The sequence below is a fragment of the Orcinus orca genome, chromosome 9, assembly GCF_937001465.1.
Source record: "Orcinus orca chromosome 9, mOrcOrc1.1, whole genome shotgun sequence".
NCBI lineage: Eukaryota > Metazoa > Chordata > Mammalia > Artiodactyla > Delphinidae > Orcinus > Orcinus orca.
The window spans coordinates 76,920,252-76,944,004 of NC_064567.1; the positions used below are offsets into that span (position 1 = coordinate 76,920,252).

The following is a 23,753-nucleotide window of genomic DNA, read 5'->3' on the forward strand; positions in this document are numbered from 1 at the left end:
CATTGTGGTAGGCTGAGAAATCTTTGGGTAGACCCCAAAATATCCAGGTCCTGATTCCTGTAAGGAAGCAGATTATCCCCTGCAGTCACCAGAGGAGTGCAGTCCTGCTGACACCTTGGTTTTGACCCAGTGAAGCTGACTTTGAACCTCAGATCTGTGAGAGACCGTGTGTTGTTCTAAGCCATGAAGTTTGTGGTACTTTGTTAGTGCAGCCATGGGAGACTAATACCATCATAAACATGAACATGTTGAATCCCAGATCAGAACCAATCTATCCCCCTGTTTTCTTTCTAAAACACCACCTTGTTTTGTTGATTTCTAGAGGAGACTTTAGAGTGGCAAATAGATACCCATCGATTGGGTACACTCCTCATTTGAATTTACAGTTTCAAGAGCATGTCTTAATTTGTAGATCTGGTAAATGCATCCACTTTAAAATATTGGCTCCATCACCGAAAACTGGATGATTTATAGTGTTTTGAAAGATGGAACCCAAGCCTTGGCAAATTATTGACACTAGTTACTGCCTCAGATAGAGTTTCTTTAGGAGAAACTTAGAAAATATAGACCCTTTAATTTGTTACATACGTGTAATTTCCAACCTATTCAATTTCTCTTGAATTTCTTGCGACTCAACATTTTGTATAAAAAATTGAAACTGGCATAACCATTCGACCATTAATCACTACTCTGCTGCACTTTTGGACTAGGTAAGGAGTTATGAAGAATGGCATCTTCTGTCTACTACTCTGGAAAATACTAGAATGCTAAGAAGAGAAGGAGTTCAAAGGCAAAGGTGAAGGAATAAAGGGCATAACACCAACAAACTGAATCAGGCAATTTATCATGTTATTGTTTGCTGTTTCCGAGCTGAGTCAAAAATCACAAAGTCTCTTTTAGGGGTAATGCCCTTGTTTCTGGGACAGGGAATGACAACAACATAGAATATAAAAGCAACATAGAACCACACACATGGGAAATATCTACTTATCGGTCAGATTCCAGAAAAGGCAGAGTGAAACAGCATTCAAAGCTGAAGAACAGTGATAAGATTGGGTATTTGAATGGGGTGGACAGATACGGATGGGAGCTTGGAATAAAAGGCACAGAGCTGAGGGACCGGGATGAAGAATTTGAAAATGAGAGCTCATTAAGGGTAAAAACTGTTATCACTTAAAAAATAAATATTTCAGTGCCTGTGATATGCCTAAGTAAAACTGCCAAAGTAGAATTTTAAGCGAAGAGTCAGAAATGAAACAGCATCATGTTTGAATGAGCAGCAATGATGGGGCAGAGCCCACGAATGGGAGGCGGTTAAATCCTTGTGTTTCAGGTCACGTTTGGTTGCAGAAATTGAGGTCAATCTGAGCCTGAGTTGATACTTAAGAGCATGATTCTAATGTGAAAAGCGAGTTGCACTTCCAAAGTTACAAACTTGGCGGATTCAGAAATTCTATGCTGTTTCACTGCACCAAGATAAGGGTACATGAATTAAAAATTTATTGAATGCATGGATAGTTTAGTTTTATATGCCAAACTCTAAGCTCCCTACATAAAACTCAAAGTCAATACTTCTTCAAAACCTGTAAAGCAAGGACTTGATGTGTTTTATCAACTGTCAGAAAGCCTGTATGTAGGAATGTACTAAACAAAGGGAAGAAGCATAAGGTAAGGTTGAAGGGATGGGAAAAAGTTTGGACATTATTCTAAGTAAAAATGGATGCCACTGGAGAACTTTAGGTAGCAGAGGTATATTACATGACCACATTATTAAAGATCAATTTGATTATCCTATGTAAAATGAATTTAAGGGGAAAAGAGGGAAAAGAGAAATCTCTTAGGAGGCCAGAGCCGTATTCTAAATGGAAAATGAGCATGACTAAGCTGGTGCGAGTGGAGTTAAGAGAAATATTTATGGTGTATTTTTAACCTAAGGTAGCATAATTTGCCACTGACAAGTTACATATATGTGTTTGTGTGAATATGGGTGGTAATGAGCAGGAATTCAGATTAAAATAACTGGGTGGCCTGCCTAGGAATTCACTGAGATGAAAAAGATTAGCAGAGAAACAGGATTATTAACTGACTGATTAACCTTTTAGGAAAAGAGGAAAGAGAATCAAGAGACTGTTTTGTTAAATCTGTCATGCTTCTGAGACATTTCAATGGAAAAATCAGGTAATCAATGAGATGTATAAAGGCTATAGTTCAATGAGATATATATTTGGGAATTATCGTCCTATATATGGTATTTAAAGCCATGTAAATTTGTAAGATCACCATAGGAGAGGGTATAGCAGGGAAGAAAAGAGAGGCCAGCAGCAAATCCTAAAGGATCCCTCTGAGAAGGAGATAACACATACAGACTGAGAAAGAATGAAAAATAAAAACAGGAAAAAACAATAAGAGTGAGACCTCATGGAAACGAAGGGAGTGGGTATTTTTGGAAGAATTCAGTGGTCAAGTGTAGCACACGAGAGGTGGCCTAAGGTGAAGACAGGAAAATGTCCCCTGGAATGGTCCAAAGGAAGGCTGTGAATCATGTTGACAGGTGACGTTTCAATGGAACAGAGAGTTTCACAAGCCATACTGAAATAGGTAAAAGAGGGAATGTGACACGAAGCACTGGAAGAATGTATATACAATATTGTTGAGGAGTTTTGCTTAGAAGGGGAATACAGAAATTGAGTGGTTGCTGAAAAATTATGCATCTGTTAAGGGAGAATATGTTTTCAAGATGGAGGTATGATATAACATGCTTATGTGCTGATGGAACGAACTGGTAGAGAGGGAGAGATGGATGATGTGTACCTGGAGCATATGTTGGGGAGCGTTGTTCTTTAAAAAAAGCGGTGTTTCCTCTACTATTACAGAAGACAGGCAGCAGAATCTAGGCAAAATCTACACAGGTAGATTTTGTTCTGAGAAAGTGAATCCTTTCCATTTGATTATGTCTATCTTCTTATTTAGTTATTAAATGGAGTCATCAGCTGATTCAGGAAAGGGAAGAAAGGGCTATGAAAGTTTGGTAGAGTTTATAAGCTGGAATATCTGCAGCACCAAGAAGGCCTGGCACATGGAAATCCTCACAATTGTATGTTGAAGGAATGAATGGAGAGAAAGACAGAGAGGAAATTGTTACCTTGGAAAGTAGAAGAATTGGCTGACATAGGATTGTGTAGCAACCTGTACGTCCAGTTTTCACTTGTTCACTCTTTCCCTACAGAACTGGGGTCATCACTGTTCTACACTAGCAGTGATGTTCACGTTTCTCGCCAATGACTGGTATTGGCACGGGAAGGCATTCAGGTTTTGGGCCCGTGAAGAACAAGAGGGATTTTTCAAGAGGCTTCTTTGCTTTTACATAAGCATGTGGGGGAAAATGGTCCTTTTCTGTGTCTAGACAATGGTGTGTTATAGAATGAAAAAGGGAGCTAGCCAAAAGTTTGAAAATGGCAGAGTAGAAAAATAGAAAGGACTCAGGCAAAGCACCAGCATTTGACCAGAGCAGAAGTGCCCTGCTATGGGCCCTGTAATTTGCCAACTTTGAGGACCTGGCTCATTGCAAACCAACAAAAAATACACTTGTTAAAAAAAAAAAAAATACACTGGTGAATCTGTCAATAGGGTTTTGTGCTCAACAGGTAGTTCTTAACCCATGACCCTAAACATCGCCTTTCATGGTTAATGTAGGATTGCCACGTAAAAGACAGGACACACACTTAAGTTTGAATTCCGTATGAACAATGATATTCCTTGAAATATTTGGGACATACTCATATAATAATGTGTTATTTATCTGAAATTTAAACTTAACTGAGAAACTGATCATTTTATTTGCTAAATCTGGTAATCTGAGACCAATGAACCTCTCTACATCTTCTGTCCTGTATCCTCAACAGGAACTGTGATGGCATCCAAATGCTGTGACTCTGGATGGAGATGCTGCTGGCACTGGAAGACAGACGTTGCTTTGGGGTACAGAGAACATTTAAACAGAAAGTTCCCAAGTGAGAAATGACAAATACATTTTAATTTTTAATGTACAAAATCCTTTCATATAGCAAAAATGCAACAGATTTCTGCACAAATAGTGTCATTACTGAGTAGTGCCAAACATCCATCTGATTTTTGCCCTTGATGTTTGAATTTATGATTCTAAAGGTCCTCATAATTTAGTGTAGTATTCACATATGCACATGATAGCTGGGAAATATTTGGCTATATTAAACAATCTATACTATGCTAATATAGCCAACTATTTGGCTATATTAAACAATCTATGTATTAGGAATAGAGCAAGATACTGATTCATTACATGGATCACTAGATGTTCGATGAAAGCGAGAACTCTAAATAGTTTTAAATATCAAAATTTATTTGCTAAAATCAAATTAATTTTACAAAAAGTAGAGCATGTAATTTTAATAAGCTGTATTTAACTACCTATTATATTTTTGTTCTCAAGTTTCCAGAGCATACTACTTACCTAGTACCATTCTAGATACATAGGAAAAAAGGTAATTTATTACACCAAATAGCTACCTTAAGGCCTTAAGGCTTAATTCTCTCCTGTGATCCTAGCTGAGAAAGGCTGAAAGGATATAGATTTTCATTTAGTGAACAGAATAGTGCATTAGCCCTCTAAGAGCTTGTTAGAAAGTAAATCATAAATGAACTTCAACAATCACTGAAGTATATAGTTGAGATGCCAGGTATTTGCTAAGAAATACGCTATACTAACTGTATTATATTATTATTATTCAATATGTCATAATATATATGAAAGTATCACCAGAATCATAAATTTAGATTGTGATTTTGGTTTTCATTCCTTCACAATGCATATTGAGCCCTAATTATTTAGCTCTTTGTGCATCCATGCCTTTGCAATATGTCTTTACAACTTCTTGCATCAGTGAGAGTCTATCTTCCTAACCCTTAAAACATGGGTAACCCTGTGATTTCTTTTGGTTAACAGAATATAGCAGAAGGGGTAATTATTAAACAAAAATTAAAGCTGGCCCTTGTATGTCCTATAACTTGAATCCATTTGTAAGAATTAAGTGGTAGATATTTTAGAAAGAAAGAACCAGAATTCATAGGTTTTTATCTTCAGATGATAAACATTTTTTTTTTTTACTGGGTGGTTATCTTTGCTATTTCTTTATCACCTACCGCTTCTTATCATGCTTCACTCTAAGCAAAGCACATTCAGAGTTAAAGTATCTTTAAGTGCTTTGTCTTAAAAAATATTTTATTGTTAACTTCTTTTCCAGATTTTTCACTGGAGCTTTCAAAAAACGGTCAAGTCAGCAACTGAACTACATGTACTAAAATTGATAAACTTGAGAAACTGAAACTCTTGATCTGTTATCATGGTATTTTGAGACATATTGACTAAATCCAATTACCACGTAAGAAGAATTACTTCTCTCAGTGATGGCACTAAAAAAAATTTTTTGGCATTGTCGGGTTACAACCTGACAAGTTTTGAGTTTAAAAAGAAAAAAGCTTATTCTTTCTGCTATGGAAAAGCCTACTGTTTTGTCAAAATATTGCCTGTGAACAGTGAGAGTTATGTTTATTTGAAAACATAATTCAAAGTTTATTTTCATTATTAAGACATTTTTAGAGAATGATCTTATTAACACATAAATATTGCTTTCCAATATTTAGTGTTCTCTCCATTTAAAAGTTAAAAATTAATATTTTAAGATTATAGCCAATGTCTATTCATTTAGAAATGGGAAATGCTTATGCTACAAGTAAATGTCTAATCTAATTTTACAGTATTTGGATGTCTTTTTGGATGCAAATGAACAACTGCATTGCACGTTTACAGAATTCAAAGCTCAAAACTCAGTGGGGAATCTCAGTCTGCTCTTCAGAAAGGCACTGTGGGCAAGACTAATAGGGAATATTCCATTGGTGGTAATGGGCAATAATGCTTTTGCTTTCAAAAAGTTTATGAATGTCTGAGAACTAGAAATGCAAGGAATTCAGACTTCCTTCATTGTCTATACATGGTCAGCTCTGAGACACATAACTGCTCCAAAATTAAGTAAAAAAAAAATTCAAGGTAAATTTGGAAAAGAGTGCAATTTAATAAAGTTTCTGCAAATCTGAACTTGAGGGAGTATTTATTCAGTAAGACAGGAGTCAGGCAGAGGGATTCTCCTGGCATGAGTACAACTATCCACTCCCACTTGCGGTCTGAGATGATCTAGGTAATCAGTAAAGAACTTAGACGTACAAAAACAAGAGGTACCTTTTGCTACGGTTTCTCAAGCAAGTACCTCAATAAGCTTTGTTAGGCTTTTTTGTGGAAAAGGCTGGGGAAATTTTTTGGAGCAAATATGGAAATGTCCCAAATTAGTACCCTGGATATTTAACAGGTTTAACTCTGAGAACCTCTCCATTTTATCCAATCCTCAACAACAATTAGTTAAACAGGTAAACTGACTGTGTGGCTTTTCTGGAAACTGATTTATCATCCTGTATTCAAGATCCACCTAAAGTATCCTATATCCTGATGAATATAAAACCATGAGGTTTTTTTTGCAACTAACTGGATTAAGCATTTCAACATTACTTATTATGTAACAATTACATATACACAAAATATACATCATATAAATGTTTATATGTATACGTATGTGTATACATACATAAATATATGTATGTATGTATGTACGGTTGACCCTTGAGCAACACAAGGATTATGGGTGCTGACACACAGAGTTGAAAATCCACCCATAACTTGGCCCTCTGCATCCCTGGGTTCTGCATCCTAGGATTTAACCAACCATGGATCATGTAGTACTGTAATACACATTTATTGAAAAAAATCCACATATAAGTGGATCCTTGTAGTTCAAACTTGTGCTGTTCAAGCATAAACTGTATATATCTATATCTATATATCTATATATCTATAGTATAATATACACATACTCCTTTTATATTGGGCTGAATTGCTGCTGATACAACTCTCAGTTTTGTGATATACTTTCATCCCGATGAAGCCCTACATTATGTTGTGGTTCTTTATATTTCCTAGTGACTTATAAAGTGCAACCCTCCTTAATATAGAACAATGGTTCTCAACTCCCTTTACCCCTTATCCAATTAGACAGCACACTCCCATCAGTAACATTCCTTGAAAATAACAGTGATTCATTTAGGGCTTGAAACTGACTGTTCTCCAGAAGGAAATATCACAAATCCTAGGGATAGTGATTCATCTTCAGTGAGGGTTATAGTTATTTTCCTCTCTCACTTTCTTACAACCACTGATGTAGATTTTTAAACCATAAAAAATATGAGTAGAATTTATGAGAAGAATTAAAATGTTATGCTAAAAATATCCACTTAATACAAAGGAAGACAAAAGAGGGGCAACAGAGAAACAAAAAATCATGATGCACATAGTAAACAAAAAACCAAGAGGGAGATATAAATGCAAACATACTAATAGCCATATCAAATGTAAATGGATTAAAATACAATCGAAAGGCACAGATTTCAGACTGCATTTCAAAAATCACTGATATCCTGTTGTATACTCTCTACAAGAGACACAATTCAGATTCAAAGATATTCAATACAAATAGAATGAAAGTAAAGGATGGAAAAATAAATCATATAAACAGCAATCAAAACTAAGCTCGAGGGCTTCCCTCGTGGCGCAGTGGTTGAAAGACCGCCTGCCGATGCAGGGGACACGGGTTCGTGCCCTGGTCCAGGAAGATCCCACATGCCACGGAGCGGCTAGGCCCATGAGCCATGGCCGCTGAGCCTGTGCGTCCGGAGCCTGTGCTCCGCAACGGGAGAGGCCACAACAGTGAGAGGCCCACGTACCGCAGAAAACAAAAAAAAACAAAAAGAAACAACTAAGCTCGAGTGACTATACTAGTAACAGGAAAAAAAAGACTTTGAGACAAAAAATATTACTAGAGAAGAACTAGAGACATTTTTAATGTTAAAAAGGTCAATCCACCAGGCATATATGACAATTATAAACAAATATGTGCATAGCATCACAGTTCCCAAATGCATAAAAACTGATAGAATTGAAGGAAAAATAGACAAATGAACATATTATTTGGGACTTCAATACTTTCCTTTCAATAGTGGACATATATAACAGTATGGCAGAAGATAATAAGAAAACGGAAAACTTGAACAACACTATAAATCAGCTCGACCTAAAAGACATCTACAGAACAAGCCATCCAACAGGAGAAGAACATGTATTCTTCTTAAATAAATGTGGGACATTCTCAAGGACCATAAACTATGTAAAAACCAGCCTTGACAAACTTCAAGTGAAATTATACAAAGTATGTTTTCTAATCAGAATGATATTAAATTAGAAATCTATAACAGAAGGAAATTTAGGATATTTGCAAATATGTGCAAATTAAACAACACATTCCTATATGACCAATGGGACAAGGAAAAATTAAATTACACATCTCTTTGAGATTAATGAAAAATAAAATCCAAAATTCCAAAATTTATAGGATATAGCTACAGCAGTACTCAGAGAAGATTTATAGCTATAAATATTTATATTAAAAATAAGAAGAATTCAAATGGATAACTTAAATTAGGGAACAATGCCTTTGACAGAATTCTCAGAAGAAACTTCTAAGAGAATAAACAATGCACTTGAAGATAGATCAATTAAAACTTCTAAAACTGAAACTCGAAGGAAAAAAAATGTAGACTGGAACATCCAACAACATTGGACAATTTTAAAAGTTGTAACTTTTAAAAAAAGAGAATGGAGGAGATGAATATTTAAAGTAGTAACGGCTGAGAACTTTCCAACATTAAAGACAAGTACCAAACCACAGGTATGAGAAGCTCAGAAAAGACAACAGAGAACAAACTTCAGAAACTAATCACAGCCTACTGTTATGGACTGAATGTGTCCCTCAAAATTCCTATGTTTAAGTCCTAATCCTCCATGCAATGGTATTTGGAAATGGGGCCTTTGGGAGGTAATTATGGTTAACTGAGGGTTAGTAGCCTTATAAGAAGACAAAGCAGAGAGGTTGTTCTTCATCTCTCTCCACTATGAGAGGACACAACTAGAAGGTTGTTGCCTATAGGCCAAGAGAAGAAGCCTCAGAATGAAACCTACTTTGCTGGCACCTTAATCTTGGACCACTAGCCTCCAGAACTATGAGGGGAAAAAAGTCTGTTTTTTAAGGCACCCAGTCTATGGTATTTTGTTATGGTAGTCCAAGCAGACTAATACACTATCATATTCAAACTGTAGAAAACCTGTGACCAAGAGAAAATTTTGAAAGAAGCCTATTTCTTGGGGGTAGTGGGTGAGGGCTGTGGCAGAGTACCTTTCCTAAAATGGAAGAAAGATAAAAAGCTAAGATACAGCTGTTTGTCATAAATCATGCAAAAAGGAAGACAGTGGATTAAAACATTTAAAGTGTTGGAAAAAAAAAGAAAAAAACCCACCAAACTGAATTCTGTATCTAGTACAATTACCATTCTAAAGTTAAGGAGAAATAAAGACATCATCAGACAAACTAAATCTGAGGGAATTTGTTGCAAACAGTCCTTACCTACAAAAATATTAAAAGATTTTTTTCAGGCCAAAGGAAAATGATATACATCAGAAATTTAGATCTCCCTAAAGAAAGAAATACCGTGCCAACATTAATCAAAATAAGACTGGAGTAGCTGTAATAATTTCAGATGAAGCTGGCTTCAGGGGAAGGGATGTTACCAGGAATATGGAGGGCACTATAAAATGATGTATACATCTCTTTTTTAGCACAATTCCATTATCACACCTATCTAAGAAATATAGCAATAATTCCTTTGTGTTTAATACCATTTCTTACTGATAGTTTCTTAATTGTCTCAAAACATTTATTTAAAATCAGTTTGTTCAAATTGGTGCTCAAGTTACATATATTGACTTGGTTGTTATGTTTCTGAGGTCTCTTACTCTAGAATGATCTCTTCTCTCCGAGTCCTCCTTTTTCTTGTTTTGCACCCTTGACAATGCAAAACCAAGACAGTTGTCCAGTGTTATGAACTGCATTCTTGATTTGTCTGTGTCCTTCCTTTGGATGCCATTTAAATTGATGGAGGAACAATTTTTTTTTTTTTTTTAACTTGGAAGTATTATCTAGAAGTCTCAGATTCAACTTTGGGAATAATGTTTCTAAGAGGTACAAAATATCTGGATATCTGGCTGTCCTACTTTTAATAGTGATAAGATTGATCATGGATTCTGGTGGCAATAGCATTACTCGTCCTTTGTAAAGTTCCCCATCAATCTTTCATCTAATTGTTTACTCCTCTGCCTGAAACAATTATTTAATTACAAATTAAAAAATGGCAATGTCCTAATGTTGGTATTTCTTCCTCATTTATTACCTAAATTTTTCTATGAAAACATTTTCATCATTAGCTAGGGCTACGGGGTTACAGTAAAATGTCATTAGTATGAGATTAGTAGGGAAGATATTAAATTTTCCATTAATTACCAACTTCAGGGTAAAGAAGTGATGCTCTACATACATAGGTGGTGACCAGTAAAGATTTTTTTGTGTGTTATTTATTATTGTTCTATTTTCTTTTACTATATCTTCTCAAGTATCCTTATTAACTCAATGCTTTAAAATACATATTTCATGTATATTAATAAGTAGAACCTGATTTTACATTTGTTGCACAAATTTTCCCATCTTTGTGGGAGTTTCTTCCTTTTAGTCCCGAAGTCCTTTTGATATATCACTATCAGACATTTATTGTTTCTTTGCTGTGATGCAATATCACCGACTCACCTTGAACATTTCATATACCAGTCCTGGAGTCAGCCAGTAATTTAAGATGCACTAGTTGCTACAGCATTTCAGAGTTCAGTTTTGGGGACACAGGTACCTATCCCTACTGGGCTGTTATTATTTCTAGGTCTTTTTAGTGAACCAAACTAGGATGGAAGGTTGGAGAGAGACAGACAAATGTACAGTATTTTTTAAGACAGAGCAAGACTCATGAACAGGTCATAGTCTTCCCAGCTTAATGTATTAATCTAACTAAAAATAACTTTGTTAAAGTTATAAAAAATATGTCTTGCAGTTTTCAAAGAAAAATAAAAGGGAAGAAAAACACCAATAAAGAGGACACCTTTGAGGTGATCTTGTATCTGTTGTCCACAGGAAAGGACATCTTAACTAATGGATTTCAAAGTTGCCAGTGTCGATGACAAAGCTAAATCCTGAGTGGAAATGGCTATAGAAAATTGTAGGATTCCAGAACCTGCAGCAAAATTATATCACACCTATCGCCATTAACATTTGGTTTATGGAATTCCTTTTGTTCTGAGTCAATGTCCTTTTTAGGACAATGTCCTCCTGATTCAAACGTATTCCGATTGTAGAACAGACTGCTTCTGGTATTTATTTTATTTTTTGTGAATACGATTTTTCGTTTTAAATAAAAATACTGTCTTTTAATATATTTGGCTTCTCTATAACTTGACTAAGAGAAAGAATATGCTGATCATGCCAATATGAGTATATTCACAATCCTTTTGACATTTATTTTTTCTCTTTAAAATTAATGATTTGGCATTCTGGTGTCTAACTTAGTCTGAAGTGTATTTTACTTAGCATTAGTCATTTTCTAAGGCATGGTGAGTCCGGGGCCTTTACAATAGCACAACTTCAAAGAAAGGACTAGAAAATAGCAAGCACTAATAATAGCAAGACTTCAAAGAAAGGATGGACTAGTTAATAGCAATGCTTTAAAGAAAAAAATAGAAAAAGTCTTTATTCCCACAGACCAGACCTTCCTAAACCTTCAAAAGAAGGGTGAATATGGGCAGAGTAGATTAAAGCATAGTAAGAAAGTGCCAGATTAAAATGAAACGTTTCTTTAAAATCTCTTATTTTGAAACAGAAATCCATGCTTATTATGAATTCTGCTTAGTAATATGTTTATTTGATATTTTTTCATAATAATAGTGGTTTATATTTATTGAGTACTCAGTATGTGCCAGACACTGTGTTAATTGCTTTACTTGTTCTCATTCAGTTGTCTCAATTCAGGGAACTGATGTTCAAAGAGGTTAAGTAATGGACAGCTCTCAGTGACAAAGTCAACATTTGAACCCACACCTACCTGACTACATATGTTTATAAACATTACTCTTCAGAATAATATGCCAAGTTGATACTATAGATCAGTGTCATAAAAAAGGTATATAAATACTTTATTTTTAGAGGATTGCCTTAAATCTTTAAGTTATCAATTCCTCTGTTCCATTCAGAGAGATCTGGAATAATTGATCCAATGTAGTCCCAAAGAATGTATATTTCTTACAAAGAAGACTGGTGATCATAATGCAGGGGGCTAAGATTCACTTTAAGAAACTACATCCTTATAGGTTTTTCTTCCATTTATTTCTGTATCAACTCAGCTCCCTACCCAGGCGTTTTTGTAAAGAAAAAGCCAAGATGCTCCATCCTGAGACAAGTCCTACCTCACCCAGCAGCTAGCTGGGGTGCTAAGGAAGGAAGAGAATGAATGACAATGAGGCACAGCACTGTGTCTGTCTCACTTGCTCCTCTGGCAGGATCAGTAGCAAGTGGCTGGCTGCAAATGTATTTGAAAACTCTGCCTATCTTGGCAAGCATAAATGCCTTCTGTTTAGCAGGTAAACATGTTTGTTAAAAAAATGTATTTTTCATAAAATTATGGTGACTCTGTGTTGTATTGTAACATTGGTATTTTAAGAAGAGAGCTGGGAAAATGAAGATATATAACGCATTTCAGTAAGTTAATTTTTCTTCACCAAATTCTTTTGCTAAATAGTACTGATACTTTTTTCAGAATGGATTAAAAAGGTACCTTTGGTTTTACATAGATATATGTACATATACATATACATATATGTATTTGGCATCTAAATTGACCATAAAAGACCACCTAGATTGTATATGTTTTAATCAGATACTTTCAATAATAAAATGACTTCCCTTTTAGTAGACATGTAGGAAATCAGCCAGGAGGTTATGCATATTTTAGCAGTATTTAAGCAGTCAAAAAAATGTCAACCTTTCGTTAGAAAATTTAAAAATGAATCTAGTTTAAAACTTCTAACTAATTCTGTTGACCACTGAGCTGCAGCAGCAGCTTTTGTAAAATATGTTCTTCTGAGAGCACAGAATTGGAACTGAGTTGTTATAATGAAGTTTAGTTACACATGTTCTCACCTGCAATATTTATAGAACATTTAGATTTTAGAGAGTGATGGGTAGAAAGTCTAATCTATGTATTAGGATGACCAACCAGAAAGGATTGCTAGATTTTAATTTAAGTTTTCTTCACTTCCTTCGTGAGTGAATTAGAAGGGTTATGGCTATTCTGGTCCATACAGTGGCGAGTGGTTCTGGAGATCATGTTTTTCCCCAGGGAGCAGAAAAATATTTAGATTAAGACTTTGAAGTTTGAGACCCCAAGCATGGAAAACCAATGGCTCATCTGAATTCTTCTCTTGTAGAAGCACTGAGTTCTGTGCATGAATACAGGGCCACAATAAGTGGCTATATAATACCATAAAACATGATCTAACCCAGTATTAAGGAACGATCTTCTAAAGTTACAGGGCAGCAACAAGAAACAAGTGTTGTGGCACTTGGTAACACAAGTTCTCTACAGGTGAAGTTAGATTTCCTTTTTTAGGACATTACTTGGGAATGGGAGAGATACTGGATTTTGTGTTAATAGGGCAAATGGGTCTCGTTAATTTATTGATAATACTGCACTTGGTAGACTTTAAAATAAAGACTGTTACAAGAGATAAAGAAGGACACTACATAATCAATAGGGAGTCAATCCAAGAAGAAAATGTAACAATTGTAAATATATATGCACCCAACATGGGAGGACCTCAATATATAAGGCAAATGCTAACAGCCATAAAAGGAGAAACTGAAAGTAACACAATAACAGTGGGGACTTTAACACTCCACTTTCATCAATGGACAGATCATCCAGACAGAAAATCAATAAGGAAATGCAGGCCTTAAATAACACATTAGAACAGATGGACTTAATTGATAATTATAGAACATTCTATTCATAAGCAGTAGAATACACTTTCTTCTCAAGTCCACATGGAACATTCTTCAAGATAGATCACATTTTTGGCCAAAAACAAGCCTCGGTAAATTTAAGAACACTGAAATCATATCAAACGTCTTTTCCAACCACAATGCTATGAGGTTAGAAATCAATTACAGGGAGGAAAAAAATTGTAAAACACATAAACATGTGGAGCCTAAACAATATGCTAGTAAACAACCAATAGATCACTGAAGAAATCAAAAAATACCTAGAGACAAATGACAATGAAAACATGACAATCCAAAACCTATGGGACGCAGCAAAAGCAGTTCTAAGAGGAAAGTTTACTGGAATACAGTCATACTTCAGGAAACAAGAAAAATCTCAAATAAACAACCTAACCTTACACCTAATACAACTAGAAAAAGGAGAACAAAAAACAAAGTTCATAGAAGGAAAGAAATAATAAAGATCAGAGCAGAAATAAATGAAATAGAGATGAAGAAAATGATAGCAAAGATCAATAAAAATAAAATGTGGTTCTTTGAGAAGATAAACAAAATTGATAAACCTTTAGCCAAACTGATCAAGAAAAAAAGGGAGAGGACTCAAATCAATGTAATTAGAAATGAAAAAGGAGAAGTTACAACTGATACCACAGAAATGCAAAGGATCACAAGAGACGACTACTACAAGCAACTCTATGCCAATAAAATGGACAACCTAAAAGAAATGGACACATTCTTAGAAAAGCACAACCTTCCAAGACTGAACCAGGAAGAAACAGAAAATATTAACAGACCAGTCACACGTACTGAAATTGAAAAAGTCATTAAAAAACTTCCAACAAACAGAAGTCCAGGACCAGATGGCTTCACAGGTGAATTCTATAAAACATTTAGAGAAGAGCTAACACCCATCCTTCTCAAAGTCTTCCAAAAGAGTTGCAGAGGAGGAACACTCCCAAGCTCATTCTATGAGGCCACCATCACCCTGATACCAAAACCAGACAAAGATACCATAAAAAAAGAAAATTACAGGCCAATATCACTGATGAACAAAGATGTAGAAATCTTCAACAAAATACTAGCAAATCAAATCCAACAATACATTAAAACAATCATATAGCATGATGAAGTTGCATTTATTCCAGGGATGCAAGGATTCTTCAATATGCACAGATCAATGAGTGTGATACGCCACATTAACAAACAGAAGAATAAAAACCATATGATTGTCTCAATAGATGCAGAAAAAGCTTTTGACAAAATTCAACACGCATTTATGATAAACAAAACTCTCCAGAGGGCTTCCCTGGTGGCACAGTGGTTGAGAGTCCGCCTGCTGATGCAGGAGACATGGGTTCGTGCCCTGGTCCGGGAAGATCCCACATGCCACAGAGCGGCTAGGCCTGTGAGCCGTGGCTGCTGAGCCTGCACGTCCGGAGCCTGTGCTCCGCAATGGGAGAGGCCACAACAGTGAGAGGCCCGCGTACCACAAAAAAAAGAAACAAAAAACTCTCCAGAAAGAGGGCACAGAGGGAACGTACATGAACAAAATAAAGGCCATATATGACAAACCCACAGCTAACATTATTCTCAATGGTGAAAAGCTGAAAGCATTTCCTCTAAGATTGATATGGGCATGGGCAAGACAAGGTTGCCTATGCTCACCACTATTATTAAACATAGTTTTGAAAGTTTTAGCCACAGCAATCAGACAAGGAAAAGAAATAAAAGAAATCCAAATTGGAAAAGAAGTAAAACTGTCACTGTTTGCAGATGACAAGATACTATACTGAGATATCCTAAAGACGCTACCAGAAAATTACTAGAATTCATCAATGAATTTGGTAAACTTAATACAGAGAAATCTAAATACAAAATTACACAATTAACACAGAGAAATCCCTTCCATTCCTATACACTAACAATGAAAGATCAGAAAGAGAAATTAAGAAAACAATCTCATTTACCATCACATCAAAAAGAATAAAATACCTAGGAATAAACCTACCTAAGGAGACAAAAGACCTGTGCTCTGAAAACTATAAGACACTGATGAAAGAAATCAAACATGACACAAACATGGAAAGATATGCCACGGTCTTAGACTGGAAGAATCGATATTGTCAAAATGACTACACTACCCAATGCAATCTACAGATTCAATGCAATCCCTATCAAATTACCAATGGCATTTGTCATAGAACTAAAACAAAAAAATTTTAAATTTGTATGGAAACACAAAACCAAACACAGAAAGCAATCCTGAGAAAGAAAAACGGATCTGGAGGAATCAGGCTCCTTGACTTCAGATTATATTACAAAACTACAGTAACCAAACAGTATGGTACTGGCACAGAAACATATATATATATCAATGGAACAATATAGAAAGTCCAGAAATAAACTCACCCACCTATGGTCACCATATCTTTGATAAAGGAGGCAAGAATAAACAATGGAGAAAAGACAGCCTCTTCAATAAGTGGTGCTGGGAAAACTGGACAGCTACATGTGAAAGAAAGAAATTAGAACACTTCCTAACACCATACACAAAAATAAACTCAAAATGGGTCAAAGACCTAAATGCAAGACTGGACACTATAAAACTCTTAGAGGAAAACATAGGCAGAACACTCTTTGACATAAATTGCAGCAAAATCGTTTTGGATCCACCTCCTAGAGTAATGAAAATAAAAACAAAAACAAATGGGACCTAATTAAACTTAGAAGCTTCTGCACAGCAAAGGAAACCATAAACACAATGAAAAGACAATCCACAGAATGGGAGAAAATATTTGCAAATGATGCAACCAACAAGGGATTAATTTCCAAAATATACAAATAGCTCATGCAGCTCAATATCAAAAAAAATCAAAAACCAAACAACCAAATCCAAAAATGGGCAGAAGATCTAAACAGACATTTCTCCAAAGAAGACATACAGATGGCCAAAAAGCATATGAAAAGATGCTCAACATCAAAACTACAATGAGGTATCACCTCACACTGGTCAGAATGGCCATCATTAAAATGTCTGCAAACAATAAATGCTAGAGAGGGTGTGGAGAAAAGGGAACCCTTCTACACTGTTGGTGGGAATGTAAATTGGTACAACCACTATGGAGAACAGTAAAGAGGTTCCTTAAAAAAACTAAGGATAGAATGACCATATGATCCAGCAATCCCACTCCCAGACATATATCCAGAGAAAACCAGAATTCGAAAAGATACATGCACTCCAATGTTCACTGCAGCACTGTTTATAACAGCCAAGACGTGGAAGCAACCTAAATGTCCATCAACAGTGGAATGGATAAAAAAGATGTGGTACATATATACAATGGAATACTACTCCACCATAAAAACGAATGAAATAATGCCATTTGCTGCAACATGGATGGACTTAGAGATTATCATAGTAAGGGAAGTAAGTCACACAGAGAGAGACAAATGTCATATGATTTCACTCATATGTGGAATCTAATTTTAAAAAATGATACACATGTACTAATTTACAAAACAGAAACAGACTTACAGATATTGAAAAGAAACTTACAGTTACCAAAGGGGAAACATGGGGGAGCTTGGGATTAGCATACACACTCTACAATATATAAGACAGATAACCAACAAGGACCTACTGTTTAGGACAGGGAACTCTACTCAATATTCTGTGATAACTTATATGAGAAAAGAATCTGAAAAAGAATGAATATATGTATATGTATGTATATGAAGTTTGGTGGTCACTGGATTAGCTTTGTTAATCGCCCCGGAATGCAATAGAGATGACACTATCAAAAGGATTAAAGGGATTACCTGTAAGAACTCTCTGAAGCCACATACCTTGGCTGAATACTGGCTCCATCCTTGTTGGTTGTTTCCCATTCAACAAGTTATTTAACTTCTCTGTGCCCAACTTTCTTTCTCTGTAAAATAAAGATGATAAAATTATTTACTTCATAGGGTTTTTACAAGATTACATGAGTTACTGCATGAAAAGATTTCTGAATAATTCCTGGCACACAGAAAATGCCACTCTTGCCATGTACTGTTTGGCTTATTAGTTTATTATCATTTTATTTATGAGTGCCCCCTTTAGGACATGCATATTAACATATTTGAAAATATTAATTTATCATATAGGCAAATAATGTCTTGAGTAAGGTTGCCATATTTAACAAATAAAATACAGAACATGCAGCTGAATTTGAATTTCAGATTAATAATGACTTTTTTTTAGTGTATGTATAGCCCAAGTGTTTCATACATACCAAGTGATATTCTAACAGTTTTTGAACTTGTCAGTAAGTATTTATTCTGTTCTCCTGTAGTTTCAGTAATGACCCCAGATTGTTTCTCATTGACCTGGCTTGGGAGATGATCTTGTAAGTGAGCCATTACTGTGAATTGGGACATGAAGGGCTTTTTTTTGTCCATGATTGTGTCATGTAGTGGTCAGTCTCACCTGCAAGTCACAGAATGAGGTAAAATGTTCTCTCTCAAACCAGGTCAAAAAAGAAACAACCATATAGACCTCTGCTAAAACTACTAAAAACAGAAACAATCTTTCCTGTGATGGTTGAAAAGCTGTTAGAATGTAAGCCAGAAGCTACTGGAAGAGAGACTATGCAATAAACGATTAACAGAAACAATACATAAGAAAGCAGAATAAAGAGATGAGAGGGGAAAAAGATAAGATTAGTTTCTCAAAGATGCTCTGAGTCCCTAGAGCCAGCTGACCTGATTTGATATACCACTGGCCTTTTCATTTATAGGAGCCATTAAATTTTCTATTTAGCTAACACCAATTTTCATTATATTCTTCATACGTATAGCTGAAAGAGTCTTAGCTAATTAAGGAAGTAAAGGTCAGCTGCAAGGCTTGGGAACCAGAGAATAATCCAAGCCAGAGGCTTGAGAGTATTACAGTTACTCTTAATATGGGTCCTAGCACGTGATTAGTATTGAATAAATTATGGTCATTGTTAATAGCATAAAACAGCTAAGGAATGATATGTAACTGATTTGATATGTGAGATCAAGTTGCAACCAAACAGACCTTCTGTAAAATGGTATTTAAAGCAACTCATGTTATTTCAGTTTTTTCCTCTAGTCAAAACACTTTATTTTCTCAAAGAATCATCATAAATATTCTACAATAGCACACAGCCCTTAGAAACATTTTGACAAGTTGAATTAGACAAGTGGAGATTTTAGTTTCCTAGAAATACAGATACTTTAAAGAATAAATGGATAAAAACTTCTGGGGCAATTTAAGTTTGGGTTTTGTCAAAGTTTCAATGTTTGCAAAATTGTTCAAGGAATCAGACGACCTAGAACACAGATTTTCTTTTTCCTGTCATTTGATTACTGCCACAAGAGTATTGAAGGGCGGCTGTAGCATCTTTCTGTAATCCTCTCATATGTCTCTAGTGTTTTTTAAATAATTCAAGGAATGGCTTTTTGGTGGTTGATATCATTCTGGTCAGCATGACAATTGCTATGAACTTATTCAATAAGAAAATAATGAGGCTTTGCATAAATCTTCATATTTTATAAATTAATTTCTACAGTCCTGAAGCCAGATAACCACAGGTCTAAACTCAACTCTGCTACTTAATATTCGAATATCTTAGGCAAGTTACTTTACCTTCCAGAAACTCAATTTTCTCATCTGAAAACTGAACCTCATAACACTACCTGCTTCATAAGATTACTGTGAGGATTAAATAAGTTAACACATCAGAAACAGTATGTAAAGTGTAAGCTACTAGGATTATGATTATTGTCCACTGATCCCAATCTGCAGTCTTCTGGAGGAGTTAGCACATTTCATTATTTATCACCACACCCTGTGGCTGGGTAAAATCAGGTTTAGAGAAAATGAAGGGACCAGCCAAGATCACATAGCTCTGACTGAGTGGCAAGTCTGAGTCTCAGCCTCAGACTGTGGAGATGCCAAATTATTTTCTGGCATTCTCAGAATCCACGGTCAGTGTTCCCAGGAATGTAGTACCGCATGAAGTGCTTGGTTTTAAATTCAGGATACCATTTGCATAATCATATTTCTTTTACTGAAAGTATGATTAGCCAAACCAAATATTTTTAATTGGTCTCCATTTCTCAGTGCACCCAAGTTAGGGAGATTTTCTTAAAAAAAAAAAAAAAATCTTAGTTTATCTAAGCTTGAGTTTTGAGGTATAAGCTATTTTTTTCTTATTTCTTTTTATTTTTGGTTCCTTTTCTATTTTTGTTTTGTTGTGTGGTGGTAGTTGTTGAGTTGGAATTTTATTGCCTACTAATAATAATTCATACTGACCTAGATAAAAATTTTCTCTGCATGTAGGCATACTGGCAGGCAGTAATTAGAGACCTGACTATATTAACAGCTACTTATATCAAAATATGGTTTACTGTACTTTTCAGATAAGGGTTTCTAGTTAGTCTCTGGTGAGGTAGCAATTACCATCTCATCTCCAAAATTCAACAGCTTATATGTGGATTTTGTAAGCATGAGGACATACAAGCACAAATTTTATGCCTATGTTTAGACTCTTTATGACCAGGTAGCAAATTCTGAGGCAGCATTTACCCAGTAGAAGGTAAAGATATAACACAGAGACACTGCACCAAGAAACTGCAAAGGTGATTTTTTACCCTATTGCTTTGCTTGATCATTAAGGGAGACAACTATCTTTAGCCCCATAAAATAAACTCTAATTAAAAAGGAAGACATTAATGTACATGATCTAATTATTTCTCCAATGTTAGGCATTAATAACATACCACAGAACTTATTAATAAATGTTCAATTAATAACTGTTATTTGCAATTAGCTCTTTCTGTTTTCTTCCTAGTTGATACACATGGTGCTGGACCACATAGTAGCCACAATAAATTCCTATTGACTGATTTTAAAAAGTCTTTTAAAAATCACTTAAAATGTATGAAATAAAAAGTTATCGTAAGTTAGGGCAAAAAGAGTTGAGGACATACTTCCAGTAAGAAAAAATACTTATATATTGTCAGTAGTAAAAATATATTTTTATCAGTGCTCTTATGGGTTTAAAAATTAGTTGTTTTTTTTTTTTTTTTTTCCAAGCTATGCATTGATGGGGCTGACGGTTTGGGTGCAGCCATTTGGCACGAGGAGCTCTGGTCTGAAGCGACAAGTGCAAGGCCTTCAAACTCAGCACCCTGTGAGCAAGTGAAACTGGACCAAGCACAAAGGAAACAAAGGGGCAACCTTCAAGACTGCAGAGGAAAAGATGTGGAGATCACCTTCCTCCCCATAAATACATCAAAAATACATCTACATGTGGAACAACTCCTACAGAACACCCACTGAATGCTGGCAGAAGACCTCAGACTTGTCAAAAGGCAAGAAAATACCCATGTACACCTGGCTGTGTGGCTGACAGGGTCTTGGTGCTCTGGCCTGGTATCAGGCCTGAGCCTTTGAGGTGGGAGAGCCGAGTTCAGGATATTGGACCACCAGAGACCTCCCGGCCCCATGTAACATCAATCAGTGAGAGCTCTCCCAGAGATCTCTGTCTCAATGCTAAGACCCAGCTCTGCCCAATGACCAGCAAGCACCAGTGCTGGACGCCCCATGCCAAACAACTAGCAAGACAGGAATAAAACTGCACCCATTAGCAGAGAGGCTGCCTAAAATCATACTAAGTTCACGGACACCCAAAAATTTCATGATGTGGCCCTGCCCACCAGAAAGGCAAGATTCAACCCCATCCACCAGAACACAGGCACCAGTCCCCTCCACAAGCCACTGAACCAACCTCACCCACTGGGGGCAGACACCAAAAACAACGGTAACTATGAACCTACAGCCTGTGTAAAGGAGACCCCAAACATAGTAACTTAAAAAAAATGAGAAGACAGAGAAATATGCAGCAAATGAAGGAGTAAGGCAAAAACCCACTACAACAAAAAATGAAGAGGAAATAGGCAGGCTACCTGAAAAAGAATGCAGAGTAATGTTTGTAAAGATGATCCAAAATCTTGGAAATAGAATGAAGAAAATACAAGATAAGTTTAACAAGGACCTAAAAGAACTAAAGAGCAAACAACCAATCAGGAACAACACAATAAATGAAATTAAAAATTCTCTAAAAGGAATCAATAGCAGAATAACTGGAGCAGAAGAACAGATAAGTGACCTGGAAGATAAAATACTGGAAATAACTAACACAGAGCAGAATAAAGAAGAACAAAAAGAACTGAAGAGAGTCTCAGAGACCTTGGGGACAACATTAAACACACTAACATTCGAACTATAGGGGTCCCAGAAGAAGAGAAAAAGAAAGGATCTGAAAAATATTTGAAGGGATTATATTTGAAAACTTCCCTAATATGGGAAAGGAAACAGTCAATCAAGTCCAGGAAGCACAGAGAGTCCCACACAGGATAAATCCAAGGAGAAACCTACCAAGACACATATTAATCAAACTACCAAAAATTAAATACAAAGAAAAAATATTAAAAGCAGCAAGGGAAAAGCAACAAATAATATACATGGGATTGCCCATAAGGTTAACAGCTGATCTTTCAGCGGAAACTCTGCAAGCAAAAAGGGAGTGGCAGGATATATTTAAGTGATGAAAGGGAAAAACCTACAAGCAAGATTACTCTACCCAGCAAGAATCTCATTCAGATTCGACGGAGAAATTAAAACCTTTACAGACAAGTAAAAGTGAAAAGAATTCAGCTGCAACAAACCAGTTTTACAACAAATGAGAAAGGAACTTCTCTAAGCAGAAAACACAAGAGAAGGAAAAGACCTACAAAAACAAACCCAAACAATTAAGAACATGGTAATAGGAACAACATATCAATAATTACCTTAAATGTAAGTGGATTAAATGCCCCAACCAAATGACATAGACTGGGCGAATGGATAAAAAAACAGGACCCATATATATACTGTCTGCAAGAGACCCACTTCAGACCTAGGGACACATACAGACTGAAAGTGAGAGGATGAAAAAAGATACTCCATACAAATGGAAATCAAAAGAAAGCTGGAGTAGCAATTCTTATATCACACAAAATAGATTTTAAAATAAAGACTATTACAAGAGACATAAAAGAACACTACATAATGATCAAGGGATCAATCCAAGAGGAAGATATAATAAATTGTAAGTATTTACACACCAAACACAGGAGTACCTCAATACATAAAGCAAATGCTAAGAGCCATAACAGGGGAAATTGACAGTAACAGAATAATAGTAGGGGCCTTTAACAACTCAGCTCACCAATGGACAGATCATCCAAAATGAAAATAAATAAGGAAATGCAAGCTTTAAATGATACATTAAACAAGACTGACTTAATTGATATTTATAGGACATTCCATCCAAAAACAACAGAATACACTTTCTTCTCGAGTGCTCATGGAACATTTTCCAGGATAGATCATATATTGGGTCACAAATCAAGCCTTGTTAAATTTAAGAAAACTGAAATCATATCAAGTAACTTTTCTGACCACAATGCTATGAGATTAGATATCAATAAGAGGAAAAACACTGTAAAAAATACAAACACATGGAGGCTAAATAATACACTACTAAATAACAAAGAGATTATTGAGAAAATTAAAGA

General features: G+C 35.6%; 2 long non-coding RNA genes across 3 annotated transcripts in view; one reads left to right on the top strand and one right to left on the bottom strand.

Moving 5' to 3' along the window:
• LOC125965356 (uncharacterized) overlaps positions 1–23,753 on the top strand; it is a 172,241-nt gene that overhangs the window by 139,879 nt on the left and 8,609 nt on the right. The window contains exons 4-5 of one of the 2 annotated variants that reach the window (XR_007479146.1): positions 3,903–4,010; positions 5,280–6,035. This is a non-coding gene — a long non-coding RNA (uncharacterized LOC125965356). Of the gene's footprint in view, positions 1–3,902; positions 4,011–5,279; positions 6,036–23,753 lie in introns of those variants that run through there. The other variant, XR_007479147.1, reaches the window with a different exon arrangement.
• The window catches only part of LOC125965357 (uncharacterized), a 101,468-nt gene that overhangs the window by 45,501 nt on the left and 32,214 nt on the right, over positions 1–23,753 (bottom strand). The window contains exon 2 of the long non-coding RNA XR_007479148.1: positions 17,970–18,052. This is a non-coding gene — a long non-coding RNA (uncharacterized LOC125965357). The remainder of the gene's footprint in view (positions 1–17,969; positions 18,053–23,753) is intronic.